Here is a 24079-nt window from a genome sequence, read left to right on the forward strand (position 1 = left end):
CACAAGTCTAATAATACAACCGGAAATCAGTTTTGAAGACAAAAGGCTAAACAGCAGATTTGACATCTTATAGCATATCGGTCACAATTGAAGCTATGCTTATCGGATTGGGGTACAATTTATACCGTTTCGAAACTAAGACAAAGGGCTACAACTTTTATGAAGATAACTCAACCCAGTTCACAGTTTATCCAGGTCAAATTTATAGATTACAGAACCAGAATTTCACTGGTAGGCTGGTTATCAGCACCGGGTTCAAATGACAATAACTCAGGCTACAAAAGTCTGATTGAGGCGTTTTTAGATGCGTTGGAAACCTAAAACATGGGACTACAACTTTCATGTTTTGGCCAAATGCTGATTTGATACGGACCAAAGTGAAAAACGAGGGCAAAATCGTGAAATTCCAAAACTGTCTGCAAAACTATACCTTTGGCAGTCAAGGGTATTTTTGTCATTTCACTTGCTACGGTGCTCGGATTGAGTTGAAATTTTACACAACTATATAACATTATTTCCTACAACTTTAATGTTTTGAGCTAAGCCTAATTTGGCCTCCATCATGACTAGTCAGAACAGGGCAGAATTCTCTACTAAAGCTGAAATTTAACACCCAAGCTGAAAATTCCTTTAGGCAAATTAAACTAACACCAAAACACTAGATTTTCACATATCAAAGCTAGTAGATCATGGCCAACCCTTAAGCTTCATATATGGGCAGAATATTCTCTAGGAAAACTGAAAATTCGCATATCACCACTTCTAACCAAGGTATATTGCATAAAACTACCAAAGTGGCAACCACAAGCCATTAATTTACAACTATTAGAAGCAAAGAGAGATGGTCTTAGCAAATTACCTTGGAATCTCTAGAAAAATGGTAGCTTAGTCTTTCCTCCTCCAAAATAACTCCACCAAAGCCTTTAAACTTCCTTAGTGAGCACTTATATGGAGTAGTTTCCGATTTGGTTGGCTAGAACTCAAGATTCGAACAAGTTTGGAAGCTAGAAATTGAAGTGGTCTCTCTTGTTTCTCTCCTCGAAGTGGCCGGCCAAGAAGCAAGACAATGAAGATGATTTTTGGTCAAAATTTGATATTTAATAAAGGTAAGAATTAGGTCAAAGTCCAACTTCCAATCGGTTTGCGACATTTGGCACTTTAAGGGTTTTGTTCTCATCTTTTTATCTACCACTGGTTAAGCTATCTAGCTAACCTCCAATTACCTCCTAGTACCTTGTACAGTAATATCCCTTTATTCAAACCTTCAGCTAGTTGTCAAAAATATATCATATTTACCGCACTAGTGGGTACCACGTCCATAATACGCTTCAAACTTAAGATGAACTAACTTAAAGTAGGAAAATGATTTAAAAACTGTACTTATAAAAATGTATTGAAAATTTAATATTTTATAGAAAAGTATAAAAATGTAGGCAAAGAAATAAAATAATGCCTAGAAAATGTGAAAAGTTTCGGGTTCTCACAGATTTGACCAAATCTTTTTCACCCGATTTTTTATACTACCTCAAACTCAAGAACTAGCCAATTCTCGGTTCAATAGATCGAACAGGTGAATCGGGTCCAAGTTTAAAAACACTGGCAAAAAGTTAGTAGTTTAAGGGGTTAAGTGCTAGAATTCATATGTAGTCTATCTGCGACTCTAATGGGGATGAATTTTGGAGTTCGGCACCTAGGCAGAGAGCCTTCCGATCATGCCCCCCTCTTGTTATCAGCTTTGAATAGACATGATAACAAGCCTAGACCTTTTCGTTTCTTAAACGTTTGGACTTCGAAAATAGAGTTGTTAGATGTCATTAGAATGAGTTGGTCAAGCTATTGCCCAGGACGCCCGTTGCAGCAGTTGGTGGCCAAATTACGGCTCACTAAATATGCAATCCAACATTGGTCACGACAGCACTTTTGCAATATATTCGATGCAGTGAAGCAAGCAGAGGAGCCAGTAATGGCGGCGAAGACCGCACTTGATAGTGACCCATCATGTGAGAACCCTCATTTTTTTTAAATACAATTTTCCCAAACTACATGCCTTGCACCAAGATTTAAACCACCTCTTATATGCCCTAACATTATATTTTACAATGTTTTACAACAAATCTCTTGTTTTGACCCTCACTTTAAAACACAATTTTCATATTTACATGCCTTATTATAAGATTTAGACCATTTAATATATGCCCTTACAATATATTTCCTATGTATTATAATAATTTCCATGCATTTCATTTCAATTCATTTTACTTGAAGTAAAATATTTCCTTGACCTAGGTTGTAAATAATTCACCACTTGTAATTGTCCAAGTGTTCTTTTATTAGTGGTTGGAACTTTACATGTAGGATTAGAGGTGTTAAATATGTATTGGTACATTTGGAAAGGTTAGTATGTCATTAGTCAAAGATTAAAAAAGGATTGGACAAGGATGGAGTCAAGTGGCAAAACCCTAGCCATGGATCTTGTTTGACCAAGGGATTAGAAAGAATTTAAACCAAAATTGGCCCTTTTATTTCCTTCTTGTGGCCTACTTTCATGAAGCTTAGAGAGGAAGAGAGAAACTCCATTTTTTCTTACTTTCTAACCCTAGTAAATCAAGAGCAAAAATCAAAAGAGAAAGAACTTGAGTGGGTTGAGAAACTTCCTTTTCATTCCTAGTGGTTGATCCAAGTTTGAAGCTTCCATCTTGGTGGATTGTTTGGTGACCTAAGCAACTTGTAAGAGAGGTAAATGACCTTTAAATTTTGGGGGCTATGATGTTATATCATCTATTTTAAGTTTTTATGGTGAAATACAAGTGTTTTGGTTGAGATTTGGGGTTAATTTCTTCAATTAAACAAGTAGTAGTTAAGTTTGTTAGTATGCCTACCAAGTATAGGATGAAATGCCTAGCCCTTGTTCATGTGTGTTCATGAAGTATTAATATGTTTTTGAGCCCCTTTTTAGTAGATCTAATGCTTGTTATGTGATTGGAGTATAAATCATGAAAGGTTGAAAGTTAGAAAAGTTGGGGAGGTGCTGTCCGAAAATTTCAAGGGCTTGCTGCCCTGTTTTGCTTTGATAATTTCGTGCTTAATTTGGCTACAAGTGTGAGAGATATATGTTGGGTTGTGTGTGTGGAGGTTGTCTACAAAAAATTAACAAATTCGGTTGGATAAATCTTGAGTTATGAGCAAAAAGGAAAAACTGGACTAGGTCCAGGAATTTTCTGACCAGTGATTTTGTGAAAGTCATAACATTTTACTCAATGATCAGAATTGAGTGCCGTTTATGGCATTTGAAAGTAAACTCTTAGAGCTTTAAAATGGTACCAAGCTTATTTTCTGGTTCATCCCGAGCGATTCATGGCGAGTTTCGAAAGTTGGCTGCCCGGTTGTTACTATTCATCCGAGACTGTCCAGAAAATTCTTTTAGTTGCTTAATTTTGAACCACTTACGTTTGGATTTTGGAAATGGTTTCTTCTACACTAATATAGCCTTGTGAACCTAGTTTCTAACAGCACCGACGGAACCTAATTCCAACCTTTCTACAGTGAATTATAACTGCTTTCCCGAGACTGCCAGGCAAGACTGTTTAATCCGAATAAGAAACCTTCAAGTCTAAATGAAACATTTCTCTTGCCGAGCTTTCATGTACACACTAAACTTATTTTCTCATGAACTTTTACCATGTTATGGATCCTATTGCCTGCCGAATTAAGTAGCCTAGATTACTCACTCAGTTTCTTAATGAACCTATACTTGAGTAAAGAACGAATCCAATTATTAATGATTTCACTCGTTGACCTAGGTTTGGGAAAAGAATGTGATCGTAACTGAGACGTTTGACGTCGATTGCCACTTTTGCTTGACAGGTGAGTGTTCCACTATCTGCTACCTGTTATCTGAATATTTGAAATACTTGATTTATGACTGTTGGAGCCAAATACTGTTTTGATAAAATGGAGGCGAGCGTGTACTTTATTGCACTCGACCTCACTTGTTTTCCAATGAGGCTCTGTATACTGTTATTATGAGATGTGATTTCTCTATATATGACTCTGTTTAAGTTATTTGGGTGATATCCCATCAACTACTGCTACTGTTTGGGTACCCAACCTCTTAGGTGATTCGGTTGTATCGAGCCAGCAAAGGCTTGGTCGAGAAGGCCGATAAACCTTGGGGGCTGATATTTGGAGGTCCCTGGTGAAGTATAGCTGTTGTGCTTGCTTGTTGTGTTGTCCAGCACCACCAATGGTAAAATCCTTGACTTGATCTTGTTTCTTTGGAATCTTGGATTCCTCGTATACTCGAGTATTACCAAACTACTGTTTATGGAGTGCGGGCCTGGTAGGGGGTTGATTGGTGGACGGAAACTAGTGAAAGTAGTGTTCTATGGACCCTATATGCTATGCATACAAGTGTTGACGGAGTGTCAATAGGAGGCAATTATGATCAAACTTAAGTAGATCTTTGGCTTTTGAAAGCCACCCGTATCCTTAAATTAAACTGTGATTAAAATGTTATTCTACTGTACGGTGTTTATTTGGTTATTTTGTGACCTTATGTGGCTATGGGTTTATTTATTTTATTTAGAACCTCACTGGGCGTTAGCTCACCTTATTCCCTTTGTTTTCCTTTACAGATCGGGAAGGGACTTGATCAAGGGCTTTCTTAGCTTTATTTTGCTTGTTTTTGTGTTTTGAGGTTGTAACTTTTGTTTAAGCAGACTGGTAAGCTTATATCCGTAAGTTCGACTTATGCTATGTAATTTTGGAGTATGGAGTGGTAGTAGACAGTTAGTTATCTAAATACTAAGCCTGAACGTTGGATTAATGATTATGTTTCAATCAGGGTTTCATTCTCTTGCTTGGAAGATATCTCATCCGTTTTATCGGTGTTATTAGTACTTTGAATGACTGAGTCTCGGCGAGAGCTAGGCAGGCAGTTCGCTGATACCCTAGGGTTCACCCTAGGGAGAGGTAGGGCTGTCACAGTTGGTATCAGAGCCTAGGTTTCAAATCCTTGTAGTATATCCTAGACTTAAACGTTTGAGATGCTGGACTGTTGAATTGGTCTAAAAAGTTAAGTGACCACTAAAAGGCATAAGAATTAGAGCCTAGGGTTGAATTGGCCTGGACGAGTTGGGTATTTTCGACTTGAGGATTATATTTGACTATTTTCCTTTAAGAGTACTTAAATTTCCTCTACTCCTTGTGTACGATGGACGGATCTAGTGGCCCTAGCAATAGACCGGTTGCTGAGCTATCCCATGGGGACTTACAGATGATTAAGTATCAAATCAGGCCCGAAAACGATAGAGTCTATTAAAGCCCATCTAACCGCTACAGGTATTGCGAGTGCCATTATACTTATATCTATCCTAATGAAGTAGTTCTGGCCATTGTGAAGGAGCGGAAGGTCCTATCAAGGGATAATACTAGACTTGGATTTGAAATGAATTACCTGAAGAAAACTATTGAAATGCAGGCTGAGCGGATTAAGGAACTTGAGTATGATATGGTCAAGGGCCGAGAAAGGGTTGATGACCTGAGCGCGCAGCTTGGTGAAGCTCAAGAGCGCATGGTTAAGAGAGCCAGGAAAGTGAGGATTAGAGAAGAGTCCATTCTATATTTGTGATGATCTGCTGGAAGAAGTGAGTGACGAGGCTTCTTACATAGGAGGCGAGATTAGAGACGAACCCGCCTAATCTGGGGGGTCAACTAGTCCTGCGACGAATTAAGCCTCTACTCCTAGGCTACTACCTTGGATGATTTTGACTATTGCACATAGAAACGATAGGGGAGGTTGTGGCTCGGTGGTTGTACAGTTTTCTTTTGACACTTGTACTAGGTTTTTGTTTGATATGACTGTACTTCTATATCTGTACTTTTGAGGCTTGTACTTGTTACTTTTGGTCCTGTTATCTTATAAATGACTGTTAAGAGCCTTTTATGTACGATGTTTTGACTATTGACTTAGATTTTGACTTTTGACCGTTGACTTTTGGCTCTGACTTTTGACTGTTGACTGTTGACTTTATTTTGATATTGACCTTCAACTGCTTTGTAAATTCACTCGCTTATCGTGACTCCGATTTCATTTCTTATGTGACTTTTAAATATGAGTAAGCATATATTGTTATACCCCTATTTGCTTACCCTGTTAGCTATAATACTTGGGCCCTAGACTAGTGAGTAATAATGGAGACTAGATGACAATATGGTTAGAGCCATGGGTGTGGATCTAGGTAAGTCCAGGACTAAGAGGAGAAATAAAGGTCTGTAGCCAATTAGAACCAAGGACCCGAATGTGGAGAAGGAGACCAGGTGGCTACAACTATCAATCGTATGACTGATCTACTATTTACTGACCAGATCGAGGTCAAGTACCGTTTGATTGACCATCGAGGTCAAGTACCGAGTAACTAGTAAAGGAACCTTGAAGTAAGTGAAGACAGGGCCCTGAAACGGTTCCAAAGTTCTCTTCCCCTAAATTTCTTAGAAGACCAGATCCCGAAGCTGCCGAGAATTGATTTGAATGAATGGAAGATATTTTTGCTGTTTCGCGTGGTCTTTGCACGAAGTGAGCTTGGGATCAAATGGTGTTATTGGGTATAAGCTATGAAACAAGACTGCTATAAGCATAAACCCTTTATCAAGATACTTGGAAGAAATAGATATGTACGTCGGGTAGCAATCTCTAATATGGGTGATTTACTCTTGGAATCGGCCGGCTCAAGTTGTGAATTACCTTATTGTGGATTCTTGTACTTGAGTACCAAAAAGAGGAGAGCACTAGAATAAGGGTCTGTATTTTGATTGCACTTGAGATAAGTTTTAATGGCAAAAGTCAAGGCGCGCAAGATTCTAACACTTGACCTAGTTATTGGACTGATTGAGAGAATGGATCTCGAAAGGTTATTATGGACTAATCTAGTAATAGTCTGACTAGGGTTTCTATAGACGGTGACCAAATTGTTGTGTACGTCGGGAAATTTGCACTGAAGATCTGTTTCCTTCTCTTATGACTGTGAGGACTTGATAAGTGCTTATTGGATTTTGAGACGGTTAACTGTAACTATATAGGTATTTCTACCTCTCTTGTAATATCTGATACCTGTAGCTTGGTTCTCAATGAACTACCCTTGCCTATACCTCCTTGACACCTATCCACTAATGCCAAAGTATGGACTTGGCTTAATTATTACCGTGTTAAGATCGAGAGTTATGGAATTATGTATGGGATTTGAGAAAAAGAGTGGGCTCCTATACCTGTATGCCAAAGCTTGAGATAGGATGTGGAACTTTTGACGTACAAAGTACGCTTTAGGATTTCATTATGCACATAAGTGGTAAGGATACTCCTTGTATTAAAATCACCGGATAAGAATAAGTGGCATAGTATTTCAAGATATTGCTCTAAATGTACCCTACTTTCTTGTCTATCTCATCTGAGAATAGTTACGTTTAGCTTCTCGTGGTTGGATTGGAAGTGAATGAATTTAAAAGTTATATGGTTAGTGATAGGTTGCATTTTAGTGGGTATTTTGGGCATTGTTGCATAATTAATTGACTAAATATTTTCGTTAATTGGGTGGATTCTACTGATATTTTGTTTTGGTGCTAATTGCAGGAACGGTTGCTGAAAAGTGCTTAAATTCAACTTTTAGAAGATTCATCGGACGTGGGGCCCGTTTGAGAAGCTCAAGATACCTAATTGTAATAGATTTTATTTTAATATTTTTCTAGGGAGTCTGGCTGCAATTTTTAAGAAGTAACAGTTTTTCAGCTATTGAGAGAGATTGTATTTTATCTCTCTCGGGCGACTTAGGTGAGGGAGAGTTTTTTCTTTGTTTGAAAAGAGGAGACTGTGCGCCGCAGCCGGAGGGGAAAAAGGCAGAGGACAGAAGCCATTTATTGTTGACTTGTGAGCAACCAACTCTGGATGTTTTGCTTTTAACTATCTTTGATCAAGAAATCAAGCAATTGAAATGGCTTCTCGTATGCTTGCATAACAAAAAAATACAAAAGAAAGAAAGTAAGGCAGCCGCAATTGTTGACTTTGGGGATGCTGTGAGCTTTTCATTGTGCTTGGATAAAATTGAGAAATGAAACCAATTCTCTAATCTCTCGTATGTCTCTTTGGTGATAAAAAGAAAGAAAGCAAAGTGCAGCCGCCATTGTGGACTTGGTGGTCTCTCTCTCTTTACTCGATTTTGACCAAAGAATTGAGGGACCATCCGCCGCATGCTTTGGAGGAAAATTGGCAGCAATAAAAAGCTTCCTTGCGTTTTCCTCTGGGGCTGACCGAAGCGAAGGAAAAGTGCTCTGGAAACCTCCCCCAAACTCCACGCGCCGCTTGCCCTTCAGTAATGAGGAGCTAATTCTCCAATTCTAGTCAAGGGGACAACTGACGATTTGGTTCAGAAATTACTGTGAGATCGAATTTATTTTAACTATTTCTTCCATTTATTAGTATTTATATATTTCCTGTTTCTAAGTGTTATAGCCTTATGTATGATTGATTAGTGCGCAATAATTAATTGTTCATATAGGCTATTTTGCTATATAGGGGTGATTGAATCCGTAATTGTTCGTTACTTCTATTCCAGTAGCAACTGACACAATTGGATTTGTGTCAGGGGAATATTTGATATGGCTTGAATGAACCCTCGTAGCGTGTTTGTTAGTCAGGATTGGGCCTTTCTAACTATTAATGCAATCTAGAAATTAAATCCTACGGTCGTACCTAGGGTTGTTTTTGGGTTAGAGAAATAGCTAACGGTCGTACCTTAGCTATCGATAAATTAAGGAAGGGTTGGTTGTGTAGCGCGTGCGAGACAACTATAACCAATCTATTAATAAGTGTTGGAATTATTTTTGCATCAATGATCAGTGCATGAACCATTTCTGAAGTATACCCTTGGCTAGAGTTTCTCTTAATTATTTCTTTTAATTAATTATTTCTTGCATTTAATTTGCTCAGTTGGCTTTTGATACCAAAACCCCCCCATTAATCTTGATTTGAAAAGAAACAAATATTTCTCCAGTCCCTGAGGAGACGACCCTGCTTACCACTGTCTACTAGTTAGGGAGTTCAGTTAAATAATTAATTCAGGTATATCGGATTAAGCAAACTCTTCGGGAACAGGGTGAATCAAGTAACCCATTGCACACCTAGAGTCCCTGCTCCAGTACTCGAATTGATTACTAGCTGTTTCAGGTGGTAGTTAGGATTTATTTATTATTATTGCACAGGTTCGGAACTTGTCAATTTTTGGCGCCGTTGCCGGGGACTTGGCGTTTGAATTATTTGTTTCTTTTTGAATTCAGTTTTTATTTTGTTTTATTTTATTTTTCTTTTTCTTGGTACTTTTGCTAGTTTATGCCCCGTTCTTCTCGCACAGGTGACTTGGTATACGATCTTGAGGTTGAGAAGGCAGCGCGTAGGCGGAGGCAAGAGACCAAGAGACAAAAAGAAAGGCATTTATCTACTGCAAACGAGTCAACAGAAGACGAATTTAGCATGGCCAACACTCAGACATTAAGGGAGCTGGCTACCCCAGACCTGACTCATCAGCCCTTGTGCATCACGTTCCCAACTTTGGCTGAAAATACCTCTTTCGAGCTGAAAACGGGGTTAATTCAGCTCCTGCCTTCGTTCCATGGTCTTTCTGGTGAAGAACCCCACAAACATGTCCAGGAATTCGAAGTAGTTTGCTCTAGCATGAAATCTCCTGGGGTCACTGAGGAGCAAATAAGACTGAGAGCCTTCCCCTTCTCTCTCAAGGATGCAGCGAAGGATTGGTTATACTACCTGCCTGCAGGTAGTATCACCACGTGGGCACAATTGAAAAAGAAATTCCTGGAGAAATTTTTCCCCGCGTCCCGGGCTGCAAGTTTGTGGAAGGAGATTTGCAACATCAAGCAATACTCCGGGGAGTCATTGTATGATTTTTGGGAAAGGTTCACCAAGTTGTGCGCTAGATGCCCACAGCATCAGATTAGTGAACAACTGTTGATCCAGTACTTCTATGAGGGACTCCAGTCAACTGACAGGAGTATTATTGACGCTGCGAGTGGAGGAGCCCTGGCGAACAAGACACCGTGGGAAGCGTGGGACCTTATTGAAGCCATGGCAGAAAACTCTCAGCAGTTCGGCTTCCGTGAGAGCAATCCTACCCGTAGAATCAATGAGACAGAGACGTCATCCATCCAGCAGCAACTGTCAGAGTTGACATCTGCTGTCAGGCAATTGGCCATGAGAGACACACCGCGAGCAAAGGTGTGTGGAATCTGTACTAGCATGGACCACTGCACGGATTCGTGCCCCATTCTGCAAGAGGACGGGGCAGAACAGGTAAATATGGCCGGAGGCGTGCCCGCGCCCCGCAGACAGTATGACCCGTATTCCAACACATACAACCCCGGTTGGAGAGACCATCCCAACCTCAGTTATGGGAACAGGCAACAAGGTTCATTCCCGAATCGTCCACCAGGATTCCACCAGCCTTGGCAACCAAAATCTCAACCCTCATCCTCCAATTCAGGAAACTCCTTGGAGGACCTAATCAAAAGCCTTCATCAGGAGATCAAAGCGAACAAGAAGGACCAAGACGCTCGAATAAGCCAACTGGCAACTGCCATTAACCGCTTGGAGTCCCACGTTTATGGGAAACTGCCATCGCAACTCGAGGTGAATCCCAAGAATGTAAGTGCCATGACGCTGAGGAGTGGCAAGGAGTTGGAAGGGCCTAAAGTAAAAAATTCAAAAAGCACAAGCGAGGAGGAGATAGAAAAGGAAATTGAGGAGGAAGGACGTGTTCATGAGGATCCTAAGGTAACTTCCACTTCTCCACTCATTATTAGCTCTAATTTACCCCCTTTTCCTTGCAGGTTGGAAAAGACAAAGAAGGTAGAAAAGGAAAAAGAGCTCTTGGATGTGTTTCGGAAAGTGGAGATCAACATTCCCCTACTAGATGCAATCAAGCAGATACCAAAATATGCCAAATTTTTGAAGGACTTGTGCACCCACAAGAGGAAGCTAAGGGGAGATGAACGAGTGGCGGTGGGAGAAAACGTGTCAGCTATGCTCCAGAGAAAGCTCCCACAAAAATGTGGGGACCCAGGTATGTTCACCATTTCCTGCAAGATAGGAGGTACTCCCATTAGGAAAGCAATGTTGGATTTGGGGGCGTCAATTAATGTTATGCCTAAGACAATTTATGCATCTCTAAATCTTGGCCCGTTAAAAGGCACAGGCATCATAATTCAACTTGCAGACCGTACCAATGCTTACCCAGAAGGGTTAGTTGAAGATGTTTTGGTACAGGTCAATGAGTTAGTTTTTCCTGCAGATTTCTATGTCCTAGACATGGGGGATGAAAGGGCATTGAATCCGTCTCCTATTCTGTTAGGTAGGCCATTTTTAAGCACTGCTAGGACGAAAATAGATGTAAATGAGGGTACCTTGTCAATAGAGTTTGATGGGAAAATTGTAAATTTTAATATTTTTGAAGCGATGAAGTACCCAAATGAAACTAACTCTATTTGTGCTTTAAGTGTTGTTGAGCCCCTTGTACAGGAAATATTTGAATTGGATGGGGTCGACGCACTGGCAGTGGCATTGGCCAAACATCTTGAGTTGGGAGCAACTTTTGATGTAGAAATAAGTGATGAGCTATACCACGCTGTTGGAGCACTGCATTCGCTTCCCCCAATTTCTCTAAGGTATGAGCTTACTTCTGTTTTTGTACCAGAAACTCAGGAAAAATTGTTGCCTTCTATTGTGCAGGCGCCTGAGTTGGAGCTCAAGCCTCTCCCTAAGCATCTGAAGTATGCCTTTCTCGGGGAAAATGAGACATTACCAGTCATCATATCTGCACACCTATCACCAGGGCAAGAAGACAGATTAATTCGTCTTCTTCGGGATCATAAGGAGGCAATTGGGTGGAGCGTAGCAGATATCAAGGGAATTAGCCCCTCTTTATGTATGCATCGGATCCGGCTTGAGGATGATGCAAAACCAGTGAGGCAAGGGCAACGGAGACTGAACCCACTAATGATGGAAGTGGTGAAGAAGGAGATACTTAAACTCCTAGAGGTGGGGATCATCTTCGCCATCTCAGATAGTCCTTGGGTGAGCCCCGTGCAAGTAGTCCCGAAAAATGCGGGAGTAACAGTTGAAGAGAACCAAGAGGGTGAGATGGTCCCGGTGAGGAAACCCACAGGATGGCGCCAGTGCATTGACTATCAGCGTCTGAATGCTGTGACGAAGAAGGACCACTTCCCTCTACCTTTTATTGATCAGATGATAGAAAGGTTAGTTGGCCGTGTCTATTATTGTTTTCTTGATGGTTTCTCTGGTTATTTTCAGATCGCAATAGCACCAGAGGATCAGGAGAAAACTACCTTCACCTGCCCCTTTGGTACATTTGCCTACCGGAGGATGCCTTTCGGCCTCTGCAACGCCCCAGCAACTTTTCAGAGGTGTATGGTGAGTATATTTTCTGAGTATGTAGAAAAGATTATTGAGGTGTTTATGGATGATTTTAGTGTGTATGGAGACAGTTTTGACGAATGCCTTGATAATCTAACTTTAATTCTGAAGAGGTGCATTGAGACAAATTTAGTGTTAAATTGGGAAAAGTGTCATTTCATGGTAGATCATGGCATTGTTTTAGGGCATGTAGTGTCGGCTAGAGGTATAGAGGTAGACAAGGCAAAAATCGATATTATTTCTGCTCTACCTTACCCCGCAAGTGTGCGAGAGGTGCGCTCTTTTTTGGGTCATGCAGGGTTCTACAGGAGATTCATCAAAGATTTCTCCAAAATTGGAGCGCCCCTGTTTAAGCTGTTGCAAAAAAATGTAGCATATGACTTCACCGAAGAGTGCAAGGTGGCATTTGAAAGGCTGCGGGAGTCATTGACATCACCGCCTGTTATCCAACCTCCAGACTGGAGTCTCCCATTTGAGATAATGTGTGACGCGAGTGACTATGCAGTGGGAGCGGTGGTGGGGCAACGGATTGGTAGAGCTGCACATGCAATCTACTATGCATCTAAGGCGTTAAATGGAGCTCAGCTCAACTACTCTACCACAGAAAAAAAATTGCTAGCTGTGATTTTTGCATTAGAAAAATTTAGACCTTATTTGTTAGGTGCAAAAATAACAGTTTTCTCTGATCATGCAGCCTTGAGATACTTGATGACGAAGAAGGATGCTAAACCAAGACTCATCAGATGGATCCTGCTTCTTCAAGAGTTTAACTTGGAGATTAAGGATAAAAGTGGGGCAGAAAACTTAGTCGCTGATCACTTGAGCCGCCTGCTTGCTCATAAGGAGGAGCCACCATTGAGGGAGGCATTTCCAGAGGAACAACTACTTGCTGTGAACGCGTCTGTACCCTGGTATGCCGACTTAGTAAACTTTTTAGTGACTAATCAACTGCCTGCAGAGTGGCCAAAGGCTAAGAGAGACAAGTTGAAGAGTGATGCCAAATATTACATTTGGGACGACCCGTACCTATGGAGACAATGTTCGGATCAAGTGCTCAGGAGGTGTGTAGGTGCAGGTGAATTTCACTCTATTTTAAATTTTTGCCATTCATTTGCATGTGGAGGGCATTTTGGGCCCAAGCGAACAGCTCGCAAAGTGTTAGAGAGTGGCTTTTATTGGCCTACCCTGTTCAAAGATGCTTATTTATTCTGTAAATCCTGTGATAGGTGTCAAAGGGTAGGGAATATTTTTCGTAGGGACCAAATGCTTCAAACCCCCATGTTGTTTGTTGAAATTTTTGATGTTTGGGGGATAGATTTTATGGGTCCTTTTCCCTCATCTTTTGGTTTCCTATACATTTTACTTGCTGTAGATTATGTTTCTAAATGGGTGGAAGCAAAAGCCACCCGTACTAATGATTCTAAAGTGGTTGCAGAGTTCTTAAAATCTAATATCTTTGTCCGCTTTGGAATGCCAAGAGCTGTGGTTAGTGATAGAGGGACACATTTCTGCAACAAGACTATCACTGCCTTGTTTCGAAAATATGGTGTACTGCATAAGGTATCCACACCGTATCACCCGCAGGCAAACGGTCAGGCCGAAGTGTCAAACAGGGAAGTCAAGTCGATCTTGGAGAAGATGGTGCGCGCACTATGGGCTTATAGAACAGCGTATAAGACGCCGATTGGGATGTCTCCGTATAGACTTGTCTTCGGTAAGGCTTGCCATCTCCCCGTGGAGTTCGAACACAAGGCATTTTGGGCAGTGAAGCAGTGTAACATGGGATTAGATGAAGCAGGGGTCCAAAGGAAATTGCAGCTACAAGAGTTAGAAGAAATAAGAAATGAGGCGTATGAGAATGCCACGATCTATAAGGAAAAGAGTAAAATCTTTCATGATCAGCAGGTTTCTAGGAAAACTTTTGTAGTGGGGCAAAAAGTCCTCTTGTATCACTCAAGGCTCAAACTTTTTCCCGGTAAGTTGCGTTCTCGTTGGATTGGTCCATTTGTCGTTTCTAATGTGTTCCATTATGGTGCAGTGGAAATCCAGAGTTTAAAAACGGAGAAAAAGTTCGTGGTGAATGGCCATCGTCTAAAACCTTATTATGAGGGTTTCTATGTTGGAGAAGTAGAAGTTGAACACCTCCAAGATCCACTTTATCATGCTTGAGGGTTCTGGCCATGTCTAGCCAAAGACATTAAAGAAAGGCGCTACTTGGGAAGCAACCCAAGACTATTTGTTTCAGTTTTCATGCATTTTTGAAGTTTTAGTTATGTATTAGTGTCAATTGATGGTTTGATGTTTTGTGGCAGGAGATTAGTAGTTAGACGTGCCCACGCCAGGTGGTCACGCCTGAGGAAAGGAATTTTCGCTCAGGTTCTGCGAACTCCATAGTAGTTAGCCGTGCCCACGCCAAGTGGTCACGCCTGACGAAGGAAATTTTCGATCAGGTTCTGCGGACTCTATGGCCGTTAGACGTGCCCACGCCAGGTGGTCACGTTCCAGGGGAAGAAATTTTCGATCAGGTTCTGCGAACTCCATAGTAGTTAGCCGTGCCCACGCCAGGTGGTCACGTTCGAGGGGAGGAAATTTTCGATCAGGTTCTGCGAACTCCACAGCAGTTGGGCGTGCCCACGCCAGGTGGTCACGTTAAAAAAAAAAAAAAAAAAATTTTCCGTAGACCTACTTCTCCTCTTCTTCCTTTTCTTTCTTTTTCTTCTTCCTTTTCTTTCTTTTCCCCTTTTCCCTTCTTTGGCTTGGTCGGCCGCCGCACCGCACGCCGCCGTGCGCGCCTGCACCTCCAGCGTGCAGACCCGCGCTTCCCGCCCAGCGCGTCGCCACCGCCAGCTGCGCGCGAGCTCCAGCCCAGCCTCGCCCGGCCTCGCCTGCCGCTCGCCAGCGTGCAGCCAGAATCAGCCCGCGCGCGCAGATCAGAAGCTTGGCAGCGCGCGCGACTCCAGCGCAGTCCGTGCGCCGCCAGCAGCTCGCACAGCCAAGCCCAGTCCGCCGCTGCCTTTCCCTCCTGCGCTGGTCTAGATCCACCCAGCAGCAGCCCGCGCGCGCAGACCAGCGGCCCTCAAGCAGTCCAGCGCGCGCGACACCAGCGCGCACGCGCGCGACTTCCAGAACCAGCAAAGGCCATGCGCGTTGCTCTTCTCCACCACTCTGACTGACAGTCGAAAAACCTCCGGTGATTTCTTTCTTTATTTTTCTGTCACTAAGTAGCTGAGGCCAGATTACTAGCTTTTCTTAGCGGATGCCAGATTTTAATTTCTTAGCTGAGGCCAGATTTTTGATATGCTAGCTGAGGACAGAAATTGTGTGTTATTTTGGGTGCTGTGATATATCTGTGGTTGATTGTGGTCTATTTGTGAAATTTGGTGTTCAATCAGAGATATTGGGGGAAAGTTTTCACTCTGGTGGTTTCTTTAATTATTTTTTTGGGGGGAACTTTGCTGCGTTAGTCTAATTAAGTGATTTGGGTTGATTTGGTAGTGTTTGGGGAGTAGTCTGCTGTTCACATGTTTAATTAGTTCTTGGGTGTAATTTTTATTGTTTATCTACTTAATTGATTCTTGGGCTGTTTGGTTGTTATTTGTTTAATTGTTGGTGCTTGGAGCTGTGTTTGGGGACCCTTTGCTTTGTTGTTTAACCACCGCTCCATTTTACCCAACTTCACCTTGACTTTGCCCTCTTTTCCAATCCCCAATGACTAAACCAAAAACCAAAGGCAAGAACAAGCCATCCACCTCAAACCCTCAACCTACGGTCCCCTTAGAGGGACCTGCCCCATCGACTGGGCCTGGAGGGCCCCGTACCCGCCTTGGACGGAATAGGGAGGTTCACATCTCCTCTCCGGCCCATTTTGGCGGTCATTTGACCTTCACCCGGGCTACCGACAAGGAGCGGTATGCCTCGGCTTGCACAAGGAAGATAATTCCTTGTAAATACCTCCATGGCCCTACACTTGATTTGCTAAGCCTGAGGGATGAGGTCGCGCAGCACTTGACTAATGTAGGTTGGGCCCGCTATGCTTCTATCAATCAACCTGCTTTTACTGAACTCACGTGGGAATTCTATGCTACCTTTGAATTTAATATTCCTGATGAATTCTCCGTTACCACTCCTGGGGTTGTGAGGTTTCGATTAATGGGTAGAGAGTTTAACCAGTCTATCACTGAGTTTAATTTGGCTCTTGGGTTTATTGATATTCCTTACTCCCAGAGTGAGGAGTATATGCACAGTGCGTGCGAATATATAGAGCCATTTTTCTCTCATTACCTTGATTATTGGAGTGGCTTGTCAGTTGACCAGCAATGCTATGACCCCAGTCAGTCTAAGGCTTCTTATCTTAAGAGCGCCGCCTATCGTTATTTACATAGATTCATGGCTTATAGTTTCTCAGGTAGGAAGGATAGCTCCGGTACTCTGACCAAGCCCGAGTTCTTTTTCGTTTGGTGCATGGTCACTAGGACTAGGGTCAACTTGGGTAGCTGGTTTGCCCTACACCTCCGAACTGTGCTAAGTAAGAAAAATAAGCCATTAATCTTAGGCTCCTTTATCACTCAGTTAGCTGTGAATCTTGGGGTTTTAGACTTGAATAATCATAACTTACATCGTGCTTGCATTATGGAGCCCCTTGATTTGGTTTGTTTGGAGAAAATGGGTCTTGTGAGACAGGTGAATGGCGCTTTCCAGTTTGCTCCCCCGGGGCCAATCTCCGTTCCTCCGAAGCGCAAAGCTTCCAAATCCGCTGCTCCGGAGGCTGGTGGTACGTCCACGAATGCCCCCGGACCGTCCTCTTCGGCACCTCCGCCATCTTCCTCCGTCGATAGCCAGCTAGCGGCCCTCCGGTTCCAGATGCAGCACATGGACACTCGTATGGATCGGATGGAGCGTCAAATGGGCGGGATGGCCCAGAATATAGCGCAGTATCTCCATCACGTGGGCTTCCGCCCGCCTTTTCCTCCGCAGCCGTGATTCGTTTCTGCCCTCCTCCGTTTTAAGGGAAGTGTCGTTGCCCCAATACCTCTAATTTGGTCTTACTTTGCTTACATTGAGGGCAATGTAAGGTTTAGGTGTGGGGGAGGGTTAACTATGCTTTGGTTATGTTTTTAGTTGTCTGATTAAATTTTTTCCTTGCCTTAGTAGTTCATTTCTTTAAACTGTGATGAATGCAATCGGGATATGAGTGTACGTAGCACGTTCATGCCATGGGGTGTTCTACTTTCCTTGATGACGAATTGATTGATGAATATGCTGAATTTGACATAAATTTGACCACTTGTGCGATTTTTGGGCCTAATTTTTCGTTTGTTTGAGTGGTTATTGCACATGGTTTGTCATTCTAGAACTTGCTCGGTTATGTATGTCAAGACCACATTTAAATGAGTTTAATGCATTGAAATGATAGGGCACCTAGGAATGAGCCACTTTTGGACTTTTTCGAAACCAGCCCTTGGATTATTTACTACCATTAGGGAGCCAAGTTGAGCCTTAACCCCTGTTCTTTGCTTGAGACCCCAGCTCTTAGCCGTGTAACCTCTCTTTAGACTTTTTGAACCTCGTGTGAAGAAGTGTTTTGATTTCATTATACGGACTTTTGGAGTACTATTCGAGGGGCATTACACCCATTTATGTATCGAAAAAAAAAAGAAAAAAAAAAGAAAGGGAAATGTGAAAAGAAGACAAAGTGCAGGAAATCAACAAGTAAAATTGATTTCCAGGGTGCTGGTTGGGAGTTATAAAAAAAAAAAAAAAAGATGGCAAAAGAGAAGTAGATGAATGAAGGAGAAGAAAAAGAAAAGTCGAAGGTTGCGGCAAGTGCTAATTTGCTTCACTTGTGTAATGGTTGAGATGCTTTGAAGTTCCCAATGTGCAAGAATCTGTGTAATGAATTTCTGAGCACTTCCTTTATACTTTTACACCCTCTTGACTCCTTCTTATCCTACCTTCTCGCCCTAGCCCCATTACAACCTTGCAAGTCCCTTGATTGCTGCATTTAGATTCATGAGTAAGTGGTGGAGATATGATATATGAGCAAGCTTATGGTAGTGTCATTCTATTGTGTTGTCTTGAGAGTCATCTTATATACATTTCATATACACTTGGGAGTGAATGAGTGCACCTTAAACTGCGAGTAGTGCTGATTTGGTATATTCTGATTTCGATAAGGTTATTGGGGATCTTGGAATGGCATTCTTGGTATGAACTGCTGTGATTTGCTTAGCATCTTGATTGTACTTCTGAGTTAATTATGCTTGAGGGCAAGCATAGTTCAGGTGTGGGGGAGATTGATAGGTTGCATTTTAGTGAGTATTTTGGGCATTATTGCATAATTAATTGACTAAATATTTTCGTTAATTGGGTGGATTCTACTGATATTTTGTTTTGGTGCTAATTGCAGAAACGGTTGCTGAAAAGTGCTTAAATTCAACTTTAAGAAGTAACAGTTTTTCAGCTATTGAGAGAGATTGTATTTTATCTCTCTCGGGCGGCTTAGGTTAGGGAGAGTTTTTTCTTTGTTTGAAAAGAGGAGACTGTGCGCCGCAGCCGGAGGGGAAAAAGGCAGAGGACAGAAGCCATTTATTGTTGACTTGTGAGCAACCAACTCTGGATGTTTTGCTTTTAACTATCTTTGATCAAGAAATCAAGCAATTGAAATGGCTTCTCGTATGCTTGCATAACAAAAAAATACAAAAGAAAGAAAGTAAGGCAGCCGCAATTGTTGACTTTGGGGATGCTGTGAGCTTTTCATTGTGCTTGGACAAAATTGAGAAATGAAACCAATTCTCTAATCTCTCGTATGTCTCTTTGGTGATAAAAAGAAAGAAAGCAAAGTGCAGCCGCCATTGTGGACTTGGTGGTCTCTCTCTCTTTACTCGATTTTGACCAAAGAATTGAGGGACCATCCGCCGCATGCTTTGGAGGAAAATTGGCAGCAATAAAAAGCTTCCTTGCGTTTTCCTCTGGGGCTGACCGAAGCGAAGGAAAAGTGTTAGAACTTCCAATTATAATTAGTTACTTATTCTGCTCCTTTGATTTGCCTGGCAAGCTATCATCAAGTTAAGTGGATCGACGAGATGACAAATTTGATTGATCTGCAGAAGAAAATAGAGATTGTTCGAAAGGAAGTATAGTTCTAAAAGAGATTAACTAAACACTGGGGATAACGATGGGCACAAGAATACTTGGAGAAAAATTGAACTACTGCACCAGAACATAGACTTGAAAAAGAAATATGAAGGGATTCCAGAAGGGGTACGCAATAAGTTTAAATTAGTGCATCTGCCTAGTCGAATAGCATCTCAAGACATCCCTTGTCAAGTTAGCCATTAGTGAGTGGTTGGGCAGTATTGGATTCTTGCCCATGAGTCTATTGCTATAATTTAGTCTTTAAGTTAGGTAAAGATTTTCGTTTGTCGTTCCAAAGGAATAAACTTAACGTATAGTGTATGGGTTTGAGAGCTAGCAAAAATAGTAGCCAAGTTTTAACTCTTCTTTTATCAAGATTAAAGTTTGTGTCACATTCTTCACCTTGACTAAATCAAAAAGTTGACCAAATTGTTTTCATTTTTCATCTTGCTTGGCCGAACAAATGGAGAAGAAAAACCAACGAGAGACCTTCAACTCTTTTTCAAATTTATACTTGAATCTTGAGTTTCAACCAACTAATTTGCAAACTACTCTATAGAAATGATAACTAAGGTGGATTTCTAGGTGTTGGTGGTGTGATTTTGGAGGAAGAAACTCTAAGTTTTCATCTTTTTTGAGATTACAGGGTAACTTTAGCAATAAACTTTACTTTAAATATATGCAAACTGGAGGTTTAGGGTTTCCATTTCGGTTGTTTTATGAGAAAATATCATGGTTTGAAGTTGTGTTGTGAAATTTTCAGCTTTATGGTACTTTTCTGTCCACACATGATACTTAAGTGTTGGCCATGGTTTGGTAGCCTTGCTATGTGAAATATCTAACTTTTATATGCTAGTTTGACTTGCCTAAAGAAACTTCCAACTTGTGATTAGGAATTTCAGCTTAGGGTTCATTTTCTAACTTGAATAGGTGATAGTTATATGCTTGATGTAGTGAGTTGTGGGCTTAATATTTATATGCTTGAATTGAAGCTATTTCATGGGAAAAATGAAGCCTTGAATGGGTTAGAAAAAGTTAGTAAACACCGCTGAAAATTTTTTCACAGGGAACCTTGGAAAGTTTTACGAAATTTGTTATTTCTTGATGTAGAAAAGTCAAAATTGAGTTTCATTTATTATGTTTGAAACTAGTTTCAGAGTATCAGTATTGTTCTCAATTCCCATGAATATCTACGATTTTTCAAAGTTGACTGAAACTGTATACCTGTTCTGTCTATTACTGGGTGAAGTAGCAATTTTAGGTTGGAATTTGACTGACTTGTGGATTGGATCTTACAATGGTACCTTCTAGAAAATTGTAAAAATTTGAATCCATATTCCGACGGTATAAAGTTTTTAAGTTTTGGGCATAAGAATCTCGAGATATGATTTTCAAATGAGATCACGCAAAACTAAAAAATTTTTATTTTTTCTAGGATTATTCCTACTTACATTCCCAACTTTAGGATTAGAGTTGGTAAACTTCTTTTATTAGTGGTTGGAACTTTACATGTAGGATTAGAGGTGTTAAATATGTATTGGTACATTTAGAAAGGTTAGTATGTCATTAGTCAAAGATTAAGAAAGGATTGGACAATGATGGAGCCAAGTGGCAAAACCCTAGCCATGGATCTTGTTTGACCAAGGGATTAGAAAGAATTTAAACCAAAATTGGCCCTTTTATTTCCTTCTTGTGGCCTACTTTCATGAAGCTTAGAGAGGAAGAGAGAAACTCCATTTTTTCTTGCTTTCTAACCCTAGTAAATCAAGAGCAAAAATCAAAAGAGAAAGAACTTGAGTGGGTTGAGAAACTTCCTTTTCATTCACAGTGGTTGATCCAAGCTTGAAGCTTCCATCTTGGTGGATTGTTTCGTGACCTAAGCAACTTGTAAGAGAGATAAATGACCTTTAAATTTGGGGGGCTATGATGTTATATCATCTATTTTAAGTTTTTATGGTGAAATACAAGTGTTTTGGTTGAGATTTGGGGTTAATTCTTTCAATTAAACAAGTAGTAGTTAAGTTTGTTAGTATGCCTACCAAGTGTTTGATGAAATACCTAACCCTTGTTCATGTGTGTGTATGAAGTATTAACATGTTTTTGAGCCCCTTTTTAGTAGATCTAATGCTTGTTATGTGATTGGAGTACAAATCATGAAAGGTTGAAAGTTAGAAAAGTTGGGGAGGTGCTGTCCGGAAATTTCAAGGGCATGCTGCCCAGTTTTGCTTTGATAATTTCATGCTTAATTTGGCTACAAGTGTGAGAGATATATGTTGGGTTGTGTGTGTGGAGGTTGTCTACAAAAAATTAACCAATTCGGTTGGATAAATCTTGAGTTATGAGCAAAAAGGAAAAACTAGACTAGGTCCAGGAATTTTCTGACCAGTGATCTTGTGAAAGTCATAACGTTTTACTCAATGATCAGAATTGAGTACCATTTGTGGCATTTGAAAGTAGACTCTTAGAGCTTTAAAATGGTACCAAGCTCATTTTCGGGTTCATCCCGAGCGATTCGTGGCGAGTCTCGAAAGTTGGCTGCCCGGTTGTTACTGTTCATCCGAGACTGTCCAGAAAATTCTTTTAGTAGCTTAATTTTGAACCACTTACGTTTGGATTTTGGAAATGGTTTCTTCTACACTAATATAGCCTTGTGAACCTAGTTTCTAACAGCTCCAACGGAACCTAATTCTGACTTTTTTACAGTGAATTATAACCGCTTTCCCAAGACTGCCGGGCAAGACTGTTTAATCCGAATAAGGAACCTTCAAGTCTAAATGAAACATTTCTCTTGCCGAGCTTTCATGTACACACTACACTTATTTTCTTATGAAATTTTACCATGTTATGGATCCTATTGCCTGCCTAATTAAGTAGCCTAGACTACATACTCAGTTTCTTAATGAACCAATACTTTAGTAAAGAACGAATCCAATTATTAATGATTTCACTCGTTGACCTAGGTTTGGGAAACGAATGTGATCGTAACTGAGACGTTTGACGTCGATTGCTACTTTTGCTTGACAGGTAAGTGTTCCACTATCTGCTACCTGTTATCTGAATATTTGAAATACTTGATTTATGACTGTTGGAGCCAAATACTGTTTTGATAAAATGGAGGCGAGCGTGTACTTTATCGCACTCGACCTCACTTGTTTTCCAATGAGGCTCTGTATGCTGTTATTATAAGATGTGATTTCTCTATATATGACTGTGTTTAAGTTGTTTGGGTGATATCCCATCAGCTACTGCTACTGTTTGGGTACCCAACCTCTTAGGTGATTCGGTTGTATCGAGCCAGCAAGGGCTTGGTCGAGAAGGCCGATAAACCTTGGGGACTGATGTTTGGAGGTCCCTGGTGAAGTATAGCCGTTGTGCTTGCTTGTTGTGTTGTCCAGCACCACCAGTGGTAAAATCCTTGACTTGATCTTGTTTCTTTGGAATCTTGGATTCCTGGTATACTCGAGTATTACCAAACTACTGTTTATGGAGTGCGGGCCTAGTAGGGGGTTGATTGGTGGACGGAGACTAGTGAAAGTAGTGTTCTATGGACCTTATATGCTATGCATACAAGTGTTGACGGAGTGTCAATAGGAGGCAATTATGATCAAACTTAAGTAGATCTTTGGCTTTTGAAAGCCACCCGTATCCTTAAATTAAACTGTGATTAAAATGTTATTCTATTGTACGGTGTTTATTTGGTTATTTTGTGACCTTATGTGGCTATGGGTTTATTTATTTTATTTGGAACCTCACTGGGCGTTAGCTCACCCCATTTCCTTTGTTTTCCTTAACAGATCGGGAAGGGACTTGATCAAGGGCTTTCTTAGCTTTATTTTGCTTGTACTTATGTTTTGAGGTGTAACTTTTGTTTAAGCAGACTGGTAAGCTTGTATCTGTAAGTTCGACTTATACTATGTAATTTTAAGTATGGAGTGGTAGTAGACAGTTAGTTATCTAAATACTAAGCCTGAACGTTGGATTAATGATTATGTTTCAATCAGGGTTTCATTCCCTTGCTTGGAAGATATCTCGTTTGTTTCATCGGTGTTATTAGTACTTTGAACGATTGAGTCCCGGCGAGAGTTGGACAGGCAGTCCGCTGATACCCTAGGGTTCGTCCTAGGGAGAGGTGGGGCTGCCACACATCACAGCAACAATGGTTAGCACTCCAAGAGGCAAGGGCAGTTATGAGGAACTCTCTAGTCAAGGGGAAGCATATTGGAAGCAAAAAACAAGAATCATGTGGCTTCAGGACGGGGATAAAAAATTCAAGGTTCTTTCATGCAGTTGTGGCAAAGAGATGTGCTAAATCAGTTATACACTGGATTCGTAGTAGTACAGGGGAGTGGCTGACTGATGAAGCTTACATTTCGACGGAGGCAGTGGAATATTTCACATCCTTATTCTCGACCGAACCTTGTACGGGGTCATGGAACACTTTGGAGGTCATACCCA

This window comes from Coffea arabica, chromosome 9c (genome assembly GCF_036785885.1).
Source record: "Coffea arabica cultivar ET-39 chromosome 9c, Coffea Arabica ET-39 HiFi, whole genome shotgun sequence".
Taxonomy (NCBI): domain Eukaryota; kingdom Viridiplantae; phylum Streptophyta; class Magnoliopsida; order Gentianales; family Rubiaceae; genus Coffea; species Coffea arabica.